The sequence below is a fragment of the Nicotiana tabacum genome, chromosome 11, assembly GCF_000715075.1.
Source record: "Nicotiana tabacum cultivar K326 chromosome 11, ASM71507v2, whole genome shotgun sequence".
Classification (NCBI taxonomy): domain Eukaryota; kingdom Viridiplantae; phylum Streptophyta; class Magnoliopsida; order Solanales; family Solanaceae; genus Nicotiana; species Nicotiana tabacum.
Genome location: NC_134090.1, coordinates 110251004 through 110259838, shown reverse-complemented (window position 1 = coordinate 110259838; position 8835 = coordinate 110251004). Strand labels below are relative to the sequence as shown.

The following is an 8835-nucleotide window of genomic DNA, read 5'->3' as shown; positions in this document are numbered from 1 at the left end:
AAGGGGGTAGAAAGACCAGAAAAAGTAATAGCTTACGTTGAAAGAAAGCTAAGATGGAACGAAAAAATTATTCGATCATTGATCCAGAGTTAGTACATTATGGATACACTCAAGATTTTGGAGCATTATCTAGGCAACATATTTATTGGCAATTATACAGCCATAGAAGACTCCAGTATAAGTTAAAAGAAAGAATTGAGCCCATGGCGTAGACAAAGGACTGAATTGTTAGAAGATTGTATCATGGATATCCCATAACACCCATGAAAGGCTAAGGTAATAACTGATACCGTGATCCATAGATCGGAAAATAGCTTAAGCCTACGTAAAGTCTGATCAGAAGGAAGAGGCAACTAAAGAATTACATCACCCAAGTAAATCAGGAGTCTGATTATTGGACCTAGAAAAGAATTATAGAAGTTGTTCTTGAGAACATGACAGAATCACTCTTAATATCAGATGTTCAAAAGAAATAACACAACAACCATAATCTATAATGGATCTACAAGGAATCCAGTTAAAAGAAGTACCAGCCTTATAAAAAGTCAGTACGAAGCTCCCGTCGTATTGTGTATGTACCAAAGGTGCGAGTATTATAATAGAGCTTCAAGTTATGGACGTAAATTACACCTAGGTAGAAGGGAGGTCATAAAAGAGATAGAAGATACGATGCGAGATTTTAAGGTAAGTAAGGTAAAGGATAACAACGTACAAGATACTCAAAGGCAGAAGATTGTGAATGATCCATACTTCGGATAGAAGACAATAAGCACGGGGGTCCAATAACCGGGAATGATAGCAGCATCGTCGGCAACATGTCTTCCATCCTATGGTTTCTAAATACTGAGAGATCTAGTTAAAAGAATAGAGAAAAGTTGGAGACAATATGATGTCTCGCTTGATGTTCCAGAATAACATAAGAAAATCTATGATGCAAGCAAGTTGAAGGAAAGTTTATAAATGGATATGTATAGGTCGCAAGCTAAAGTATGGTAGAGCGATAAAGTTTTAAGGAAGCATGAGTAAGGATGAGGAAAGGCAAGTGAAAAGATGACGAGAATGGATAAGTCTTTAGGATTAAGCCCATGAAAATAAGAAGAGCAGACAGTTTCTCTTTGTTATACAAAGCTCACTATAGCTTTAATAAACTCAAAAGAGTCTAAAATTAATAGCATTTAGAATGAATGAAATGCTGACCTGGTAATAAAATGAGGGTATAATTGGGACAGATACAGGATGACGTTTGGGATTTTGTTTGAATAATGATTTGAAAAAAAAAGAGAAGGAGAAAAGATTTCGCTGGAGGCACGAAATTAGAATACCCCATAAGGTGAATCACATTGAGACACTACAAAATACAACTATGGGAATCACTTCGAATATTCTTTGAGGTAACGTAAGCCCTAGGGGAAAAGTATTAAGTAAAGTTTCAAGTTATCAGTGGTATATTGTAGATCAATATTGAGGTGAATCAACAATAGATGGATAAAAGTCACAAAGTATGAGATGGGATTGGGCTGTCATTCTAAAGATAAGAAGTAATGAGGAAGCATTAAAGGAATTAAATTTACACATATGGAATAAGCAACGAGAGTAAGCTGGGATTTGGTAGCAGACCTCAGCAACGATAAATTAAAGTAAGAGTTATGGCAGTAAATTCATACGGACGGCTAAACGGACCTATGCGATGAGATATAGCAATATTCGTGAATTCAACAAAGTACCGAGCGAAGAACTTCAGTATTCTCATATATACCCAAAGGGATATCTTATCAAGCTCTACATATGAATCTTAGAGATTGGGCACACTTACAAGGTCAAATTGTACAGGCTGCATGATGAAAGGTAGTGACAGCTACGAGATTGGAAGGATTCCGACTACAAGTTGTGATGTAAGAAGGAGGCCTAAGGGGGGAATGCCCTGGACTTTGGACTCATTCACAGGACAGTCACCTAGATGGCATGAGAAGTTCTAGAGTATTCAAAAGATATAAGTTATGAAAATGATAAGTGCATCAGTCAACATTCGAGGATGAATGTTTCAAAAGGGGGGATAATGTTACACCCCGCAGTATTACGTCGATGTTATGCTCTGCAGTAATATATATTGCGGTGATGTTACGCTTTGCGGTATTAAGTTACGATGATGTTGCACCATATAGTATTATACGTTGAATTGTCGTAAGGTGTTGACATCAGTCCAAGGAAAAAATTATTTGGAGGTTATAAGGATTATGCTATTTCAAACAAGTGATGAGTAAACTCGTGAAGGTAAGAGGGTAAGTAAAATCGAAGAAAACGAATTTTTGTCGAAGTTTAGCAATTTGGGATAAAATAAAGATCAAGTAATAATACACGATAATTATAAACTAGTACCATGCAAGGTACCATATGACCACGGTAGTATAATATATAAAGTATATATGAAGTACTTTGAAAATAAATAGAATTTTAAGTAATTTGTGATAACTTTTAAATTATGCGGGTAATAGATTAATTACCGGATAACGAAACATTACCCGGTTAACTAATAAGTGCATAAAAATTTATAAAGTCACACCCCATGAATCGTGGCAGCCCCTCCCTTTATGTATAAGGTGACTCATTAGTCACATTTACATGTGTCATACAAGGATTAAAGGACTAATTCACAAGTCTTATCTAAATAAAGGCTCTTGTAAGGCATTTTAAAATGGGTAAGCACTTATCTCAAGATCAAAAAGCCAATGCATTCTGCCATGAACCAGCAAAAACGTAAAAAGGCAAACTTTTACATTCTATAATAAACCAAAAATGTGAAAGAGATACAAAGTGTTAGCCAATTATGATTTCAACCAAAAAGCAGAATCATTTTCTCGTTCACCAATTCAATGCTAGCCAACGTTTCAATTTCAAGATCTACCAAGCTTGTTTCTGAAATTTGAGAGTTCAAAGTAGAGTTTCATCCATATTTCGCAGAAGCAGATTCATTCAAATGATTCCGGGAACAGGTATGTTAAGGCTAAGCTCTTCCTTTATTTTGGTATGATCTCGTAGTTACATAAGTTTGATAATGAGTCATAAAGAAAAATTCATATCCCGGAATTTATGTATATTTTGCTAGTCTCGCAAGTTACGTATATTTTTCTAGCCTTGTAAGTTACAATATTCTCATTAGGATTTCATATTCAATTGAGTATTTATTTCTTTCAGTCAAGAGAGCAGAGAGTCTATATACATATATAGTATTATAGTATTTTCATTACCATTGAGCTATAATCGATGGGCAGGCCTCTATTAGGCAATCTCTGATCAGATGGTAAGATATTTACCGAACCTACTGTGGTCGAATGCCTATAAGTGATCCCAGTTAGTCGAGATACAGAGCCTAGTATGGCCGAGCGCATATGAGCGAGCCTACTACGGTAGAGCAGTTATATATATACCGAGCCTACTATGGCCGAGCGCTTATGAGCGAGCCCAGTTGGTCGAGATACAGAGCCTAGTATGGCCGAGCGCCTATGAGCGAGCCTACTACGCCAGAGCAGATATATATGTATACCGAGACTTATAGGGCCGGATAGTTATTTTACTTACTATATTGAGAGATCTGAGTCGGTATCAGCAGGTAAGCACATCTTCAGATTATCGTTGACTTCCAGCTACTTGCAGTTATTATATTATCAGTTCAGTTTCAGCTTTCAGTATATTGCCTTACATACTAGGTACATTATTTCGTACTGACGTCGATTTTACCTGGGGACGCTGCGTTTCATGCCTGCAGGTCCAGATAGACAGGTCGAGAGCCCTCCAAGTAAGCTATCAGCTCAGCGGAAGATGTTGGTGCGCTCCATTTGCTTCGGAGTTGCGTGTTTGGTTAGTATGATTTTGACGTGTATTATTTGGTATGGCGGGACTCTATCCCAACCTTTATGAGATTTATGTACTCTTAGAGGCTTGTAGACATAGGTCGTGTACGTGAAAGATTGTACGGCCTTGTCGGCCTATGCTTTGAATTTATAAATGATCATGTTGGCCTATTAGGCCCGTATATCACGTGTATATGATGATGTAATAAGATAGATACGTTACGTTGGTACTCAGTTGAGTAAGTTACCAGGTGCCCGTCACGGCCCATAGGTTTGGGTCGTGACACATAGTTCATATTAGAGGTTTCAATGGATATTGAAAAATCGAGTAAATTGTACCGTACTGAACCGATTTTAGGTTTATTTTAATAAAACCATAGGATTTTATGTAAATCTATAACCGTTAACTAGGATAGGTTTTTTATTTTATAAAAATAAACAGAAAAATACCTAACCGTACCAAATAAATTTACATGTTAGAAATATATTTATATATTAAGTTTAAAAATAATAAAGCATTAATTTTTTCTTGGGTCTTGGAATGATAAAAATAGTTACAAGCCAACAAGTAATTAAACTCAAAATCTTAATTCCCAAATCTATTATGCTACTCCTATTGAAACTAAATTATTTCCAGCATATTCACTAGCAAGACACAAGGTATTGTAGCGATTATGAGTAGCAAACTACAATGTAATATGCTTCCTTTAGTTTGATTTGGATTTATCTTTTTAAATATTTAATCTTCTATAGACTTTCTACTTGAGTCCCAATTCCAACTTGGTTAATATCTTTCCACTCGTGTGATTTATATTTTCTTTGTATTAATTTGCTTAGTTTTTTACGTTGTTTTAGAATATTTATGGATCTATACTATATCCATCTTTCATATTTTCTTAATTCATCACCCTTAAAATGTAAAAACGTCTAGTGAGTTTTGCTAAGTCCTATAAAAGTACGTATATTACTGCATTCTACTTCTACTAGTGACTTTTACATGACATTTAAAAAAATCCCGAACATTAATTGAACCGTACCGATACCGAAGAGAAACTGATATGATTGGGACGATTTCAAATAGTCTAATTTTAGTTATACATAATAGAATAACCGAAAAATTGGTATGGTACAAAATTTACAAAATAATCGGTCGAACCGAACCATTGACATCCCTAGTTCATATGGTTCACTTGATTCCAAAAGAAGTTCAGAATGATGTAAGTATATTAAGACTTGACATGTGATTCTATGAGTCATTTCATAGTTTCTTTATGTGCTTCATTTGCCTCTTATTTGAGTTATTGTATTCTCATATGTTGTTCTGTCCGCCTTATATATAAGTACTATTCCATTTGTACTCACATCTTTTTTGTCGGGGGCACTGCATCTTTTAATGGTTGCAGGTGTACTTCTAATGGATGATGTGGATATTTGATAGGGATCTTCCTCACTACTCAGCTTATTGTGAGCCCATAATAGTTCTAGTGGGTATTTGAGTCTATTTCATTTTATGTAATTAGGTATCTATTATCATAGAAGCTCCATGTACAATGTGGGTCATGTACTTAAGTTTTGAGTTTTGTCATGTATTTTTGCTCACAGTATTTACAGATATTTATAAAGCTTTATATCCATCATGAGAAGAATTTTTGGCCATTGAGCCAAATGTATTTAATTTAAAAGTCAAGACCTAATTATGTTATGGAAATCATACATGAGTAATGATGAGAGGTTGATGTAACGTAGGCTGGCTCGACTAGGTTAATTCAGTTGAGTGCCAGTCACGCTCCCCAAGGTTGGGGCGTGATAGAGGGTTAGCTCATTTTTCACTAGTTTGAGGTTAGAGCTTGAGAAGAGGTAATTTTGGTAGAGACTTTCACTGCTACTTTGAGGATAAGTGATTTCTACTTGATTTTAATTATATAACTAATTTCTCTAAAGATTTATACACTTAGATTATGGAATTTGCAAGAGAAATTAGGATTTTTGTCTATAATTTAAGAGTGTAATTTGGGAATTCAAGGGTCAATTTGAACTCGATTTTGTAATCTAATCACATATTTAAACTCGTGGGGTTATGGACAGTCACGATCTACCCCTTGACTTGGGTTTTGATCATGTGGGACCAGGTTGACTTTTCTTGACACTTGGGAATTTCATCAAAAATTAAATGTTTATTGTTTGAAATTGATTCATATAGCTTTATTCGATGTTATTGAGTTTTACTTGACTAGATTCAAGTCATTTGGAGGTTGATTTAAGAGAAAAAGCTATTTTGGAAGGTTGAAGCTTACAACGTGGAGGTATGTCTCTTGTCTATCCTTGTAAGAGGTAATTCTCCCCATAGGTGATCTATTTGCTACTTGATTTAGGAGCCTTGTATATGTGAGGTGATGAGCATATATGCATAGCTAGGTTATGACCATATCCGATAGTGTTTAACTTGCGTTATGCCTTGCTTGGATTATATGAAATTATTATCCATATCTTAATTGATTCTATGAATACGTGACATTTCATAATTATGATTTAGGGGCATGCGTAAGGTTATGACTTATGAAATTGGGCATAAAGGATTGCTTTGCCATGTTGAAATTTATTATTAATCCGTAGGTCATACAATTGTCTTATTTGCTTCATGATTTGATGGTTATTGGCTTACTTGACTTATGTTAGGTAATATGATTAGACTTGTGCATGTGTAAATAACTTATTGAGCTGTTGTGATAACTTAATTTACATGATTAGCCATAGCCTTATTTTAGTCATGTGAGCTTATATCTGCATCCGTATTATTATGTCTGGTACTTCTTTATTATATTATTTCATACACATATGCATGGTGTAGAGTTGGTTGTTGTTAAAAGTTGAGGATTTGGCACTACAGATACTATAAGCGGATATTGATTATTGGTTATTGATCTAATTGTAAAATGATCATTCTTGAATATAGATACGTCCCTCCGGAGTTAGGTACTGTGAGCGTAGGCACCCCAGCTTTTGGTGATGTATGGTATTGAGAAAGGATCCTTAGCATGCATATATACTTTGACTTATGCAGCAGTTTTATATAAAGGTTGTTGACATGTATCATGTCTTTAAATGAGGATTGAGATGTTGATATTTTATTTGATCTTCTTTATCTATAAAGCATATCTAAATTCCGTATGAATTGTGCTTTGAGCTTTCGTACTCACTTGATGATGTCATGCTTTATTTCATATCATATTTATGCTTTCACCTGATTGTTGGATTTTTAATAAGTGTCGAAGTCAATTTTCTGCCACTACTTCTTCGAGGCTAGATATGATACTTACTGAGTATCGTGATTTTGTACTCATACTATACTTTTGCATATAATTGTGCAGGTTCTGAGGCTAGTATTAATGGTATTCATCCAGCATAGTAGGCGATCTAGTGGAAACTTTGTGGTGAGCTGCTTTACTTGATCCGATCTGTAGCACATGGAGTTCCCCCTTCCTACTTATCTATTATGTTTATTTATTTCCCGTTTGAACAGATATTGTTGTTTAATTGACACTCTTTATTCTTGTTAGATGCTTGTGATAGTTGTGACACGGGGTTTTAGGCACTGTTAGACAGTTTTTATCATATTTAGACATGTCTCATATATTTGTATTCATGATATTGGTGTTGAGACTTATTCCTCTTGTATATTTATATCATAAATTTGTTAAAGGCATAATAATCTGCTTTCATTATTGTTGAATAAGTGTTGGCTTGCCTAGCGAGCGGGTTAGGTGCCAACATGACCTTTGGAGGGATTTTGGATCGTGATAACATTGTCATTTCTTGTAAGCCAGATGTACCAAAAATAGTATGGAAAGAGGATATCCTAATCGACGGCATAATTGGAAGCCCAAAAATTGACTCTATTCAGGTGGAAAACTAGAGTCATTAGTAAAGACTAGGTTATGGTGCCCATCATTACTGCCAAATTGAGTGATACCTTACTAGAACATTCTAGCATTGGTGCACCCAAAGAAGATGTGGGTAATATTGTCATAACCATTTATACAGAAGAATCATATAAGATCGATATATAAACCAATACCATAGAGGTAGTGGGCAGTAGGAAGTCTGACATTCTTAAAGTGCCATAGGAAGTGTTTGATCTTATTGGGCACTTTCAATTCCCAATTACAATTGAAGTCCTTTAGATAACTAGTGTTTTGGTTGAGAGGAGTCTGCTCATTGATAGATGTAAGAGAGTTGCAGCAAGAGCTTGTAGTGAAAGCACCATTTGTTATTAGACCCCAACTGAGTCTATCCTGATTAAAGGAGGAGAATAAATGTAGGTATTAAGGATCATTTGGGTGATAGTATGAGGCAAAGTGAAGGATAGAGAATTGATAAGTTGGGATTTTGACTACTTATTAGCATCTTTTTACTTTCGTTTTGGTCCAAAAGTGCATAATTGTATTCCCAAAAACTGATGAAATGTGCTTAAATGTAGGACTATTGGAAAATGAGTCACAAAGATGAAATCCAACTCAAAAAGTAGTAAAGTGAACTCAAGAACAAAAAGAAGGAAAAAGTTTAATGTGTGGACCGTAGAATTCCTTCTGCGGCCATAGAATGCAAAGGAAATCCAATAGAGCTTAACAACTGTGACGACCCGACCCGTCGTCTCATGAGTTACTGTCTCGTTCGTCCTATTTTCTGCTTCCTCATATTTCAATATCGGTATTGGGTGCATTAGAATTTATTTAGAGCGATTTTGATAAGAAATGAGACATTTAGTCTCGTTTAAGAAGGTTTAAGTTGGAAAAGTCAACCAAACGTTGACTTATGAGTTAGAGGGCTCGGATGTGAATTTCAACGGTTCAGTTAGTTCCGAGAAGTGATTTGTGACTTAGGAGCAGGACCGGAAGTAATTTTGGAGGTCCGGTGTTGAATTAGGCTTGAATTGGCGAAGTTAGTATTTTGGCGAATTCCGGTTGATAGGTGAGATTTTGATCCGGGT

The 8835-nt window shown here is 35.4% G+C and overlaps 1 long non-coding RNA gene across 1 annotated transcript; it reads left to right on the top strand.

The window, feature by feature from the left end:
* Positions 1–2709: 2709 nt before the first annotated feature.
* LOC142166548 (uncharacterized) lies at positions 2710–7479 on the top strand. The gene is made up of 3 exons (XR_012696960.1): positions 2710–2990; positions 3764–3855; positions 5252–7479. It is a non-coding gene; the product is annotated as an uncharacterized LOC142166548 (long non-coding RNA).
* The last annotated feature ends 1356 nt before the right edge of the window (positions 7480–8835 follow it).